This window comes from Oncorhynchus nerka, unplaced genomic scaffold (assembly GCF_034236695.1).
Source record: "Oncorhynchus nerka isolate Pitt River unplaced genomic scaffold, Oner_Uvic_2.0 unplaced_scaffold_3___fragment_2___debris, whole genome shotgun sequence".
Taxonomy (NCBI): Eukaryota; Metazoa; Chordata; class Actinopteri; order Salmoniformes; family Salmonidae; genus Oncorhynchus; species Oncorhynchus nerka.
The window spans coordinates 51,039-66,486 of NW_027040481.1; the positions used below are offsets into that span (position 1 = coordinate 51,039).

General features: G+C 43.1%; 1 long non-coding RNA gene and 2 pseudogenes across 1 annotated transcript; 2 read left to right on the forward strand and 1 right to left on the reverse strand.

Moving 5' to 3' along the window:
- Positions 1-965: 965 nt before the first annotated feature.
- Positions 966-3,102, forward strand: LOC135571243 (uncharacterized; annotated as a pseudogene).
- A 1,116-nt stretch (positions 3,103-4,218) lies between these two features.
- On the reverse strand, positions 4,219-8,497 carry LOC135571247 (uncharacterized). Its single transcript, XR_010463693.1, has 5 exons — positions 8,450-8,497; positions 8,263-8,337; positions 7,852-7,956; positions 5,205-5,489; positions 4,219-4,798 (listed from the first exon to the last, which is right to left on the reverse strand). It is a non-coding gene; the product is annotated as an uncharacterized LOC135571247 (long non-coding RNA).
- Positions 8,498-8,996: 499 nt separating this feature from the next.
- Positions 8,997-11,708, forward strand: LOC135571239 (uncharacterized; annotated as a pseudogene).
- Positions 11,709-15,448: the final 3,740 nt, after the last annotated feature.

The following is a 15,448-nucleotide window of genomic DNA, read 5'->3' on the forward strand; positions in this document are numbered from 1 at the left end:
CACTACGATCCATCTTGCTTTCTGAGGGATACATTTTCATCAATTGATTGGCACAAAACATATCCTAACACACACACACAGACAAATGGCACGCCATTCCCGATATAGCGCACTTACTTTGACTTGTGCACTTATTTTGATCTGAGCCCACTGGGCACAGGTCAAAAGTACTACACTACAGGATGCCATTTGGGACCTCCGAAAGAATGTAAGAGCCTACCAGACATTCTAAACTCCAAATCACCTTGTGCAGTGCGAACGGGTCTAACCAACAGTTTCCAATCGTAGTATTCTCTACACAGCGTCAGCTAGGGCAGACTATGCGGCAAAAGATTAGCTGAAACAAGCTGATTGAAGAAAGAGATTGTACTGTTGATATCAAAGCTGAACACAGTTCATGTAGCGAATTGATGCTTGGTTACGTCACAATGGGTCACCGTTTTATGGCCGCGCATAATACGTCACAAGAAAGGCGTGTAAGGGACCGGACTGGTGTTATTTTCCCCCTGGATGTAATTTATAACTGTCAAATCAAATCTATGTAGCTATCTAACTCAAATGGCTGTTGAGGACTCTTTGATAATCACATTTGAGGCACATGTCAGCAGGTGGCAGTGTCTTCAAATGCAGTAGTTGATCCCCTGTGCAACAGTTGAGCAACTTTGAAGTTGTACATTTTGGGGCTAGCAAGCTTGCCCGCATATTTCTACAATTCATCTTATTATAAACGGATTTTAAACCGAACCACACTGCTGATCTAATGGCCCAACGTTAAATTAAGACCAAAACGCGTATTTTGGTTTTCATACATTTTTACGATATAGCCCATTTGCACTTTGTGGCTGTGTTATCTAATGGGAATATCTTGCTAGCTAGTTATCTACCCTCTGGCGTTCCGTAATATTGAAGAAAAAGTTGATTGATAATCCAAGTACTAGTTTGAAAAATATGTACTGGGCATCAAAATGATGTCCCGAATAGTTTTAAAAGGTATGGTTCAGAGGTTCAAGAGTTTTACTCCTGAGTTCAGGCTGGGATTGTTTCTGTCATTATAGTATAATTTGTTTACTGTCACTAACGTTACATATTTCGGTTTATCAGAGGATGTCTTCAGTCTTGGAACGACTGAAGTACTAAAACACTTGAGCGTCTCTCTTGATCCTAGGTCCTGGCAGAGTTGTGCAGACTCAGGACAACTGAGCTTTGGAGGAATACGCAGATTTAAAGAGGAGTCCGTAATTGGCTTTCTAATGATCATGATCTTTTCCTCAAAGAAGTTCATGAATTTATTACTGCTGAAGTGAAAGCCATCCTCACTTGAGGAATGCTGCTTTTTAGTTAGCCTTGCGACAGTATCAAAAATACATTTCGGATTGTTCTTATTTTCCTCAATTTAGTTGGAAAAATAGGATGATCGAGCAGCAGTGAGGGCTGGGTCACTGTCTTCCACCACAAGACAGTGACCCAGCTACTCCTCAGTATTGGGACTCCTCAGTATTGGGGTTCTGGGGCCTCTCTGGTGGTATTGAGAAGAGTGTGAGCACTGTTTGGTTTCTGCTGCTCTCTATCAGCACAGGGGTGTTGTACAGCATACTGGGTCTGCTACTGTTTGGTGGAGGGGTTCATGCCAGTATCCTTCTCCTGTATGTGTATGGCCACAGTGCACTCATCGCAGGGGAGATCTGTATCCTTATTCCAACCTCATTGCGGTTCAAAATAAATGTGATACGCTCCTCTGCAGTATGTGCTTAGTAGTGTAGTTAAGTGTTATTAGGTTATAGGTCTTGTATATGAGTCAGACGGAAAGGGCTTGCTCTGACTTCTGAACATGTCCGATGCCAGGGCACCAGTGCTGGATAAGAAGATGCCTTTCAGGCTGCTGAGGAACATTGGTGTCCTGTATGTCCCTGCATCAATAGAGACGGAGAAGGAAGATGGTCCACCCACCGTGAGTACTGAGAAAGCACCATAACCATCATTTATCAGACAAGACAAGAGGTTATTAAATAACATTTACTGTGTGCAAGCCAGAGCACATGATGTACTTGTAACAGTATAACTTTAGACCGTTCCCTCGCCCATACCCGGGCGCGAACCAGGGACCCTCTGCACACATCAACAACAGTCACCCACGAAGCATCGTTACCCATCGCTCCACAAAGCCGCGGCTCTTGCAGAGCAAGGGGAACTACTACTTCAAGGTCTCAGAGCAAGTGACGTCACCGATTGAAACGCTATTTAGCGCGCACCGCTAACTAAGCTAGCCGTTTCACATCGGTTACACACTACAGTATAATGAGGTGCAGTTATAATAGATGATCCTCACCTGTAATTGAATACTTTACAATAGGCACCTAGTGGTCCCCCATGATTAGATAGAGAATCACTGGTATAGAGAAGCTCTCTGAAATCTGTCTACGTTCTCATTGATTGCAGAATCATTCCAACACCAGGCTCCTGCCCAGATCAAGCCTACGCTCCAGTGTCCTCTACCTCCAACCTACAGGCTACCGAGACCACACCAAAGACATTTGAAGGCTGGGCCCACTCCTACTATACACAGGGGAGCCTTGTTCAGCTCTCAGGTTATTACGGACACAACCATGGGGGGCTTGAGGCCAAGTCACGGACATGGTCACAAGCATGGACACAGCTGCAGCCACGGTCATGGACATAGTCACAAACACAGCTTTGGCCATGGACTCACAGTAAACATGCCGGAGTCACTAACAGAATCTGTGACGGTTCATCCAGGAGCACCTGTGTCTTCACTGACAGATTGATGACTTCAGTAACACCAAAACTTGCTATAGCTTGATTGAAATTCAAAGGCAATGTTCTCAAAGATTGGAAATGACCTTTACATTTCAAGTGCGCTATTTTCAGCAATCACAATCCTTGTAAAAACGACAACTTATGGTATAACTAATAAAGTTTTTTTTAAATGATGTCAGTGTGGTTATAAGCCGCTATAGCTCTGAACTTCGGCGATACAGATTTAATCGAGCCCATAGTTTTCATTCAATGTGTTTTCTGTCTCATGTTATACATTGAGATGTAATATGCTTGGACAAGTGGTTTGAGGCAGTACTTGAAGGTCCCCTTTTTATTCACAGATGTTTTTGGTTTGAATACACAAGCAGGCTCTGAATGTTCAAGGTCAAATCAATGCAAGAAAGCTTTGATTGTCAGTTGATTGTAAGACCTCCTTTTGGCTTGTGTGTTTTGTACTTTGTGTTTTTTTACCCATACAATAGACAAATCTCTTGGTACTCTTGATTTATACAACCTAGATTAAAACAAAGTTTTTCAAAACCCTTAGTAAATGGACCAACCAGAACCTCAAGACTGCCATGGGCAAGTCCCTTGATTGGTATCAGGAAGGGTGGGAGAACAACCTGAAGGTAATTCTCTTTGCACACAACAGCAGCATCCAGGCTGAGTATGGACGGGAGCCGCAGCTGTTGACTGAGGTAAACAATGCAATTGTATATACAATTATTGCATATACTGTAGTCTTTCAAAATTGGGATTGACTTAGTGTTTGTCTATTGCTATTTTTGCATAATGTACTTTCAGATCACTGAAACCCCACCTGATGTGGTGGAAGTTGTCGAACCAGATCAGAACGCCTTTGAGTACTACCTTCAGGCACAGACTGAGAAGGACGTGGAGGTTTTTGACCAGGTAAAAATGATTGTCCTCTGTTAATTTATTTTCTGTCCCTCCAAGAGATATGTAAGAAATGTATTTGTAATATGAAATATAATTGCATGTATTCCTGTCATCAATCAAGGTGAGACAGAACATGGACAAGGCGCAGGAGAAACAGAAGGAGAGCTACCGGAGTGTTTACGTCTCTGTCTCCTACCCTGTTCCCTTTAACTCTGCTCCTGTTCTCCAGGAGCTAGGGGTCCTGCCCAACACCCAGACGTGGATCCACCTGATGTTCTCCATTACCAACCACCCTCCAACTTTTCATTACATCATCTACAGCTACTGTTGTCATGTTATCATTATCTGCTAAGAAAGTTCTTGCTCTCTCATACTGGCCCTCTTCACTTCCCTTTGGCCAAAGAAGACCAATGCCAGACACTGCACTGCGGCCGGTGCTGTCCTTCGGATGAGACTGTGTGTAACAGTATAACTTTAGACCGTCCCTCGCCCATACCCGGGCGCGAACCAGGGACCCTCTGCACACATCGACAACAGTCACCCACGAAGCATCGTTACCACTTTAACTATGCCACTTTGTTTACATACTCATCTCATATGTATATACTGCACTCAATACCATCTACTGTATCTTGCCTATGCCGCTCTGTACCATCACTCATTCATATATCTTTATGTACATGTTCTTTATCCCCTCACACTTGTGTCTATAAGGTAGTAGTTTTGGAATTGTTAGCTAGATTACTTGTTGGTTATTACTGCATTGTCGGCACTAACATCTGCTAACCATGTGTATGTGACAAATACAATTTGATTTGATTTGATCTCATGGCACTTATGACATGAGTAGGGGTGTTGACCCAGCATCTCCTGGCTATATTTCCAAGCCTGATAACTACACGCTATGTAAATCCAACCCATTATCATACACTACCCTAGTAGGCTGTATGGCAACCAATATAATTATTGGGTCTTTTTTTATTTTTTTAAGAATGGTGCATGTCTCAAAATATAACAATGAGATCAATATCAATAGTATGTGTGTGTGTGTGTGTGTGTTGTAGTAGTAGTTGGCCATTATTTCTTCGAACATCTCAGTTTGGGCAGCAGCCACAGGAGAAACCTGTCAATCAAACACAACAGGAGAATAAATAGTAGTTTGCCATTAAACATCAGATAGCTGCTCTTTCTCTGCTACCTCATTCTATTTCTATAAATCTCTAAAACGCCCTTGTTATGTTCCCCTCTTCTATTTCCTCACCTCTTCCTCAGACTCTTCTTTTCCTCTTTCTTGTCCTCCTTACTTTCTCCAACATTTTCCACCTGCTGCATCTTACTGGCCTTCTCTTTCTTCACTTGCTTTTTTCCCTTGGTCTTTTCCTTTTGACCTTCCTTTCCTGAATATTTTGGACAAGGAGATAAAGTAATATAAGCTTATGACTATTTTCTACTCTTGAGCTATGGTATCTAGAGGTTTGATATACTGTAGAAGGAAATATGGCTAATATTCCCTTCCTGTTTCCTCTCACCTGTGGCGTCACTCCTGACATTTTCTGGAGCAGCTTCCTGCCGTTCTCACTCAGGTTGGTGATTGGGGCCAGGCGAGGGCTGTGGTGGTATGGTAAGTACTCCACAGCAGGCGAAGCAACAATGACAGAGACAGGGCTTGGAGGTGTCGGAAGCTTTGGGACATCCTTTTGGGAGGGACGGGCCACAGCAGAGGGCAGGGCTTGTAGGGCTTCAGCCAGGGTCCGGGGTGCTGAGGTCACAAGAGGAGAGAGGCCAGACACAGGACCAGAGACTTTCCCTGGGCTCTGTAAGACCAGAAACAACAAACAAACTGTTAGGACAGTGCTATGTTATACAAAATCTGTAGATATACTGTATGACTAATCTATAAATACATTAGATACATGACTACACTCAATAAGTAAGATTCATTTACAAAGCTCTGGACATAGTTATTTTTTTCAGGCTTGAGGAGCCTGCTCTCAGCTATTCTGGTTTGCATTTCTGCCATGCTCTCTACCATTTCGGCCATCTCTCCAGTGCATTTCTTGAAGGCCACTTTCAACCTTTCCAAGTCATTCAGCAAACTGTCCAGGTTTACTGCCTCAAGATCACTTTCACTGCAGTTTCTCTTCATCACTTGGATCAGTGCCCTCACTTCCTCGCCCATCCTCCCTTTGTCTTCCCTATTCACATCTTCATCCCTCAGTCTTTCCTCCTTCCTCCTCCCCATCCACTTCTCAATCCAGGCTCTGAAGCATCCCTCATTCTTCTGCCTCTCTTGGTTGATGTCCTGACCGTCGTTGACCTTGTTCAGGCCTTCCTCCAGGTCGAGCTCTATGGAGGCCAGTTTTTTTTTTTTTAATCCTCCTCAGGCTCTCCTCGTTGGTGTTGGTCCACTGTGTCTTCTTGTCCAGCTGTTCCCTGCAGGGCCGGACAGTAGGGACCAACTCCATCAGGCGTGATGCCTTCTTCATGGCACTCACAGAGGCAGGGAGAAGGATGTTGGGCTTGGCCACAATAATCTGTACAGACATAGGGTCAAATCATTGAGATGTAACACACATTAGTGATGCATTGACTCATAAGCAGCAGTCCCGCGGTTATATCCACAGGGCGGCGGGTTTAGGGTCATGAAATATTATGTGGGAGGCGGTCAGGTTGAATAAAGAGAAAACAATACATGAAAAAAATCCATAAATGTATCATTCTTGTGTCATTTATATCTATAGGCTATTTAGCATTTGTACGTAAACCTAAGCTTTAGGGCCTAATTTGGCGCTTGCCAAATAGACTAGACACCAATCACCAAACACTTTTGGGAAAGGGCAGAAAAAGTTACTGTTGATCCGCTGACGCAAAAAGGACAATGTCAGAGTTTAATTCAATAAGAGGAAATCTACGAAATGGAGAGTTGAAAATAAAGAAGGGATGGCCAGAAAAGGAATGTTTGGAAAATATTTGATGAAGTATTCAAAGAGGATGATGGCAGTGTCTCTATTATGTGTGACGATTGTGAGGCACTATACAAATTCGACAGTCACAAGAGGGGATTCAAATAGGCCTATGGCACATCAAGGGAACAAACTGTTCAGATGAGTTAAATGGAAACTGAAATCTGGACACTGACTGTAGATCTTTAATTAACCTCTCACAGTCTTAATATTAACTCCTGCAGAATTAAGCATTTATTGCAGTAAAATGATAGGCTACAACAAATGTAGACTATATTTTGACTCGGGAACAGGAGTGGAGAAATATGATTTCTTTCAGCATCTTGAGAGAATGTGATTGTGCAGTTAGGGACTGCTTTATCAGCCTCCTAAAAGTTGATGGTAGTTTCCCTTTTTATCTTGAGTTTTTGCATTTTCTTCTTGCTCCGCAAAAGAATCAAAGATGACGGAGAACTTTACCGATGTCAACTAGATTGAAGCATTCATTCTACCATTTATAACATTATTCCGGTGAGCAAGGGTTTATTTAGTCTTCTATCAAATTATAGACAAGTTGACTAACAAATAGCCTGCCAAAATGTCGGAAATGATAAGCAGAAACATATCCATATTAGCCACAACAAAATCCTGCACCCCCTGACAAAAAAATCGTTCCGCCTTCTCTGATGGTGTTCTATATTTGTGGACTAGGGTCAGGTTTTCACTTTTTCACATATAGTCGGGCGGTTGCGGATGGGTTATTTGCAATTGCGGGTGGACTTGGTTGAACAAACAGCTGACCTGCGCACCACTAACACACAAATGTAAGAGAATACCAGTCGAGGGTCCTTCAGTGAAGCCCCTTTTCTCTGTGGTTCCTTTGAAGACCCTGGACTGTCCTCAGCAGAGGCATCATTGCCATTATCACACTATGTCAGAGAGCTAGTTGGTCATAGTCCATTTTCCACATTCAGTCAAAGAGTTACTCAAATACATGGTGCAGAACATACCAGAAAGTCTGAATCATCCAAGGAGTGGAGAGACAGATTGTCGTCCTCTACCATTTCCCTCACTTCAAACTTTGTCACCTTTCCATCCTCCTTATCCTTCACTATCAGCGGTGGTGTCCTCCTTTCATGATCCTCATCAGACTGTGTATCAGAGTCAATTAGTCTGAGACTATTCTCTTCACAGTCATATCACTCAACACATCTATGGTGTACAACTCTCTTACCTCAGATTCACAGTCAGTGAAGGAGTAGATAGAGATGTCATCAGAGTTGGAGGATGAGATCACCCCATCATAATTTCTCTCCATCAGCCGAGTCACCCTTCCAGACTGAGGAGACAGACAAAGGCATGTACTTAGGGCAGCCATGGAATTCACTGGCATTGACTGCCAAGAAAATGTTGAATATTTAGGCAATCCAACATACTTGTACAAGTAGTGAGTAATTCATGGGTAATTGAAAATGCAAGTGGATTGAAATGCAATAAATGCAACTCCCATAACATTAGGGATGGGACTAAAGACCTTCCATACTGTAGGATTCTTTAGCATTTCCAATGAAGGATTGTCAATTCAACCAAGCCAACCAAAATTGCCATTTCATTGATCTCTATGGGAACAGCAGAGATGTCTGACCTGGCTGAGAGGCTCTGAATTCATGTCCCGTCCATCCCCAGATGTCTGTTCCTGCCCACAGTTCTCAATGATTGGCTGTGAACAGTAAAACATATTTTGCTCATTTTGGCCTTGGAAATAAATGATGTAGCTATCAATAAATCATTTAAGTAGCTACTGTTATGTGGTTGATTTGAATGTGACTTACAGGCCTTTTGTGGATCTGAGGGGTCTGCGCTGAAGTAGACTGTCAAGAGAGCATTCAATTTCAAATGAGTTTAGATGGGGAGGGATATCTGCAGTTGCTTTTATTGTGATAACTGCAGTTTGTACATGGAGCATAAGTAATGTTTATGTGTAATTGTTTTCAGGTCGGATTTGACTTACAGGCCTTGGTCTTCTGTGCACCTTACCGGTTGGCCACATCGCAGAATCAGGGGAGTTCACCTCACTGGATTCAACTGTCAACACAACACTCAATTTAAAATGTGATAACAAAGACAGAACACAAAGTAAATAAATAGGTATTTACCACATAAGGGCGGCGCCTTAAAGCTCTTCTGATTCTCTCATCACTACGATCCATCTTGCTTTCTGAGGGATACATTTTCATCAATTGATTGGCACAAAACATATCCTAACACACACACACAGACAAATGGCACGCCATTCCCGATATAGCGCACTTACTTTGACTTGTGCACTTATTTTGATCTGAGCCCACTGGGCACAGGTCAAAAGTACTACACTACAGGATGCCATTTGGGACCTCCGAAAGAATGTAAGAGCCTACCAGACATTCTAAACTCCAAATCACCTTGTGCAGTGCGAACGGGTCTAACCAACAGTTTCCAATCGTAGTATTCTCTACACAGCGTCAGCTAGGGCAGACTATGCGGCAAAAGATTAGCTGAAACAAGCTGATTGAAGAAAGAGATTGTACTGTTGATATCAAAGCTGAACACAGTTCATGTAGCGAATTGATGCTTGGTTACGTCACAATGGGTCACCGTTTTATGGCCGCGCATAATACGTCACAAGAAAGGCGTGTAAGGGACCGGACTGGTGTTATTTTCCCCCTGGATGTAATTTATAACTGTCAAATCAAATCTATGTAGCTATCTAACTCAAATGGCTGTTGAGGACTCTTTGATAATCACATTTGAGGCACATGTCAGCAGGTGGCAGTGTCTTCAAATGCAGTAGTTGATCCCCTGTGCAACAGTTGAGCAACTTTGAAGTTGTACACATTTTGGGGCTAGCAAGCTTGCCCGCATATTTCTACAATTCATCTTCTTATAAACGGATTTTAAACCGAACCACACTGCTGATCTAATGGCCCAACCTTAAATTAAGACCAAAACGCGTATTTTGGTTTTCATACATTTTTACGATATAGCCAATTTGTACTTTGTGGCTGTGTTATCTAGTGGGAATATCTTGCTAGCTAGTTATCTACCCCCCCGGCGTTCCGTAATAATGAAGAAAAAGTTGATTGATAATCCAAGTACTAGTTTGAAAATATGTACTGGGCATCAAAATGATGTCCCGAATAGTTTTAAAAGGTATGGTTCAGAGGTTCAAGAGTTTTACTCCTGAGTTCAGGCTGGGATTGTTTCTGTCATTATAGTATAATTTGTTTACTGTCACTAACGTTACATATTTCGGTTTATCAGAGGATGTCTTCAGTCTTGGAACGACTGAAGTACTAAAACACTTGAGCGTCTCTCTTGATCCTAGGTCCTGGCAGAGTTGTGCAGACTCAGGACAACTGAGCTTTGGAGGAATACGCAGATTTAAAGAGGAGTCCGTAATTGGCTTTCTAATGATCATGATCTTTTCCTCAAAGTTCATGAATGTATTACTGCTGAAGTGAAAGCCATCCTCACTTGAGGAATGCTGCTTTTTAGTTAGCTTTGCGACAGTATCAAAAATAAATTTCGGATTGTTCTTATTTTCCTCAATTTAGTTGGAAAAATAGGATGATCGAGCAGCAGTGAGGGCTGGGTCACTGTCTTCCACCACAAGACAGTGACCCAGCTACTCCTCATTATTGGGACTCCTCAGTATTGTGGTTCTGGGGCCTCTCTGGTGGCATTGAGAAGAGTGTGAGCACTGTTTGGTTTCTGCTGCTCTCTATCAGCACAGGGGTGTTGTACAGCATACTGGGTCTGCTACTGTTTGGTGGAGGGGTTCATGCCAGTATCCTTCTCCTGTATGTGTATGGCCACAGTGCACTCATCGCAGGGGAGATCTGTATCCTTATTCCAACCTCATTGCGGTTCAAAATAAATGTGATACGCTCCTCTGCAGTATGTGCTTAGTAGTGTAGTTAAGTGTTATTAGGTTATAGGTCTTGTATATGAGTCAGACGGAAAGGGCTTGCTCTGACTTCTGAACATGTCCGATGCCAGGGCACCAGTGCTGGATAAGAAGATGCCTTTCAGGCTGCTGAGGAACATTGGTGTCCTGTATGTCCCTGCATCAATAGAGACGGAGAAGGAAGATGGTCCACCCACCGTGAGTACTGAGAAAGCACCATAACCATCATTTATCAGACAAGACAAGAGGTTATTAAATAACATTTACTGTGTGCAAGCCAGAGCACATGATGTACTTGTAACAGTATAACTTTAGACCGTTCCTCGCCCATACCCGGGCGCGAACCAGGGACCCTCTGCACACATCAACAACAGTCACCCACGAAGCATCGTTACCCATCGCTCCACAAAAGCCGCGGCTCTTGCAGAGCAAGGGGAACTACTACTTCAAGGTCTCAGAGCAAGTGACGTCACCGATTGAAACGCTATTTAGCGCGCACCGCTAACTAAGCTAGCCGTTTCACATCGGTTACACACTACAGTATAATGAGGTGCAGTTATAATAGATGATCCTCACCTGTAATTGAATACTTTACAATAGGCACCTAGTGGTCCCCCATGATTAGATAGAGAATCACTGGTATAGAGAAGCTCTCTGAAATCTGTCTACGTTCTCATTGATTGCAGAATCATTCCAACACCAGGCTCCTGCCCAGATCAAGCCTACGCTCCAGTGTCCTCTACCTCCAACCTACAGGCTACCGAGACCACACCAAAGACATTTGAAGGCTGGGCCCACTCCTACTATACACAGGGGAGCCTTGTTCAGCTCTCAGGTTATTACGGACACAACCATGGGGGCTTGAGGCCAAGTCAGCCACGGACATGGTCACAAGCATGGACACAGCTGCAGCCACGGTCATGGACATAGTCACAAACACAGCTTTGGCCATGGACTCACAGTAAACATGCCGGAGTCACTAACAGAATCTGTGACGGTTCATCCAGGAGCACCTGTGTCTTCACTGACAGATTGATGACTTCAGTAACACCAAAACTTGCTATAGCTTGATTGAAATTCAAAGGCAATGTTCTCAAAGATTGGAAATGACCTTTACATTTCAAGTGCGCTATTTTCAGCAATCACAATCCTTGTAAAACGACAACTTATGGTATAACTAATAAAGTTTTTTTAAATGATGTCAGTGTGGTTATAAGCCGCTATAGCTCTGAACTTCGGCGATACAGATTTAATCGAGCCCATAGTTTTCATTCAATGTGTTTTCTGTCTCATGTTATACATTGAGATGTAATATGCTTGGACAAGTGGTTTGAGGCAGTACTTGAAGGTCCCCTTTTTATTCACAGATGTTTTTGGTTTGAATACACAAGCAGGCTCTGAATGTTCAAGGTCAAATCAATGCAAGAAAGCTTTGATTGTCAGTTGATTGTAAGACCTCCTTTTGGCTTGTGTGTTTTGTACTTTGTGTTTTTTTACCCATACAATAGACAAATCTCTTGGTACTCTTGATTTATACAACCTAGATTAAAACAAAGTTTTTCAAAACCCTTAGTAAATGGACCAACCAGAACCTCAAGACTGCCATGGGCAAGTCCCTTGATTGGTATCAGGAAGGGTGGGAGAACAACCTGAAGGTAATTCTCTTTGCACACAACAGCAGCATCCAGGCTGAGTATGGACGGGAGCCGCAGCTGTTGACTGAGGTAAACAATGCAATTGTATATACAATTATTGCATATACTGTAGTCTTTCAAAATTGGGATTGACTTAGTGTTTGTCTATTGCTATTTTTGCATAATGTACTTTCAGATCACTGAAACCCCACCTGATGTGGTGGAAGTTGTCGAACCAGATCAGAACGCCTTTGAGTACTACCTTCAGGCACAGACTGAGAAGGACGTGGAGGTTTTTGACCAGGTAAAAATGATTGTCCTCTGTTAATTTATTTTCTGTCCCTCCAAGAGATATGTAAGAAATGTATTTGTAATATGAAATATAATTGCATGTATTCCTGTCATCAATCAAGGTGAGACAGAACATGGACAAGGCGCAGGAGAAACAGAAGGAGAGCTACCGGAGTGTTTACGTCTCTGTCTCCTACCCTGTTCCCTTTAACTCTGCTCCTGTTCTCCAGGAGCTAGGGGTCCTGCCCAACACCCAGACGTGGATCCACCTGATGTTCTCCATTACCAACCACCCTCCAACTTTTCATTACATCATCTACAGCTACTGTTGTCATGTTATCATTATCTGCTAAGAAAGTTCTTGCTCTCTCATACTGGCCCTCTTCACTTCCCTTTGGCCAAAGAAGACCAATGCCAGACACTGCACTGCGGCGGTGCTGTCCTTCGGATGAGACTGTGTGTAACAGTATAACTTTAGACCGTCCCCTCGCCCATACCCGGGCGCGAACCAGGGACCCTCTGCACACATCGACAACAGTCACCCACGAAGCATCGTTACCACTTTAACTATGCCACTTTGTTTACATACTCATCTCATATGTATATACTGCACTCAATACCATCTACTGTATCTTGCCTATGCCGCTCTGTACCATCACTCATTCATATATCTTTATGTACATGTTCTTTATCCCCTCACACTTGTGTCTATAAGGTAGTAGTTTTGGAATTGTTAGCTAGATTACTTGTTGGTTATTACTGCATTGTCGGCACTAACATCTGCTAACCATGTGTATGTGACAAATACAATTTGATTTGATTTGATCTCATGGCACTTATGACATGAGTAGGGGTGTTGACCCAGCATCTCCTGGCTATATTTCCAAGCCTGATAACTACACGCTATGTAAATCCAACCCATTATCATACACTACCCTAGTAGGCTGTATGGCAACCAATATAATTATTGGGTGTTTTTTTTATTTTTTTAAGAATGGTGCATGTCTCAAAATATAACAATGAGATCAATATCAATAGTATGTGTGTGTGTGTGTGTGTGTTGTAGTAGTAGTTGGCCATTATTTCTTCGAACATCTCAGTTTGGGCAGCAGCCACAGGAGAAACCTGTCAATCAAACACAACAGGAGAATAAATAGTAGTTTGCCATTAAACATCAGATAGCTGCTCTTTCTCTGCTACCTCATTCTATTTCTATAAATCTCTAAAACGCCCTTGTTATGTTCCCCTCTTCTATTTCCTCACCTCTTCCTCAGACTCTTCTTTTCCTCTTTCTTGTCCTCCTTACTTTCTCCAACATTTTCCACCTGCTGCATCTTACTGGCCTTCTCTTTCTTCACTTGCTTTTTCCCTTGGTCTTTTCCTTTTGACCTTCCTTTCCTGAATATTTTGGACAAGGAGATAAAGTAATATAAGCTTATGACTATTTTCTACTCTTGAGCTATGGTATCTAGAGGTTTGATATACTGTAGAAGGAAATATGGCTAATATTCCCTTCCTGTTTCCTCTCACCTGTGGCGTCACTCCTGACATTTTCTGAGCAGCTTCCTGCCGTTCTCACTCAGGTTGGTGATTGGGGCCAGGCGAGGGCTGTGGTGGTATGGTAAGTACTCCACAGCAGGCGAAGCAACAATGACAGAGACAGGGCTTGGAGGTGTCGGAAGCTTTGGGACATCCTTTTGGGAGGGACGGGCCACAGCAGAGGGCAGGGCTTGTAGGGCTTCAGCCAGGGTCCGGGGTGCTGAGGTCACAAGAGGAGAGAGGCCAGACACAGGACCAGAGACTTTCCCTGGGCTCTGTAAGACCAGAAACAACAAACAAACTGTTAGGACAGTGCTATGTTATACAAAATCTGTAGATATACTGTATGACTAATCTATAAATACATTAGATACATGACTACACTCAATAAGTAAGATTCATTTACAAAGCTCTGGACATAGTTATTTTTTTTCAGGCTTGAGGAGCCTGCTCTCAGCTATTCTGGTTTGCATTTCTGCCATGCTCTCTACCATTTCGGCCATCTCTCCAGTGCATTTCTTGAAGGCCACTTTCAACCTTTCCAAGTCATTCAGCAAACTGTCCAGGTTTACTGCCTCAAGATCACTTTCACTGCAGTTTCTCTTCATCACTTGGATCAGTGCCCTCACTTCCTCGCCCATCCTCCCTTTGTCTTCCCTATTCACATCTTCATCCCTCAGTCTTTCCTCCTTCCTCCTCCCCATCCACTTCTCAATCCAGGCTCTGAAGCATCCCTCATTCTTCTGCCTCTCTTGGTTGATGTCCTGACCGTCGTTGACCTTGTTCAGGCCTTCCTCCAGGTCGAGCTCTATGGAGGCCAGTTTTTTTTTTTAATCCTCCTCAGGCTCTCCTCGTTGGTGTTGGTCCACTGTGTCTTCTTGTCCAGCTGTTCCCTGCAGGGCCGGACAGTAGGGACCAACTCCATCAGGCGTGATGCCTTCTTCATGGCACTCACAGAGGCAGGGAGAAGGATGTTGGGCTTGGCCACAATAATCTGTACAGACATAGGGTCAAATCATTGAGATGTAACACACATTAGTGATGCATTGACTCATAAGCAGCAGTCCCGCGGTTATATCCACAGGGCGGCGGGTTTAGGGTCATGAAATATTATGTGGGAGGCGGTCAGGTTGAATAAAGAGAAAACAATACATGAAAAAAATCCATAAATGTATCATTCTTGTGTCATTTATATCTATAGGCTATTTAGCATTTGTACGTAAACCTAAGCTTTAGGGCCTAATTTGGCGCTTGCCAAATAGACTAGACACCAATCACCAAACACTTTTGGGAAAGGGCAGAAAAAGTTACTGTTGATCCGCTGACGCAAAAAGGACAATGTCAGAGTTTAATTCAATAAGAGGAAATCTACGAAATGGAGAGTTGAAAATAAAGAAGGGATGGCCAGAAAAGGAATGTTT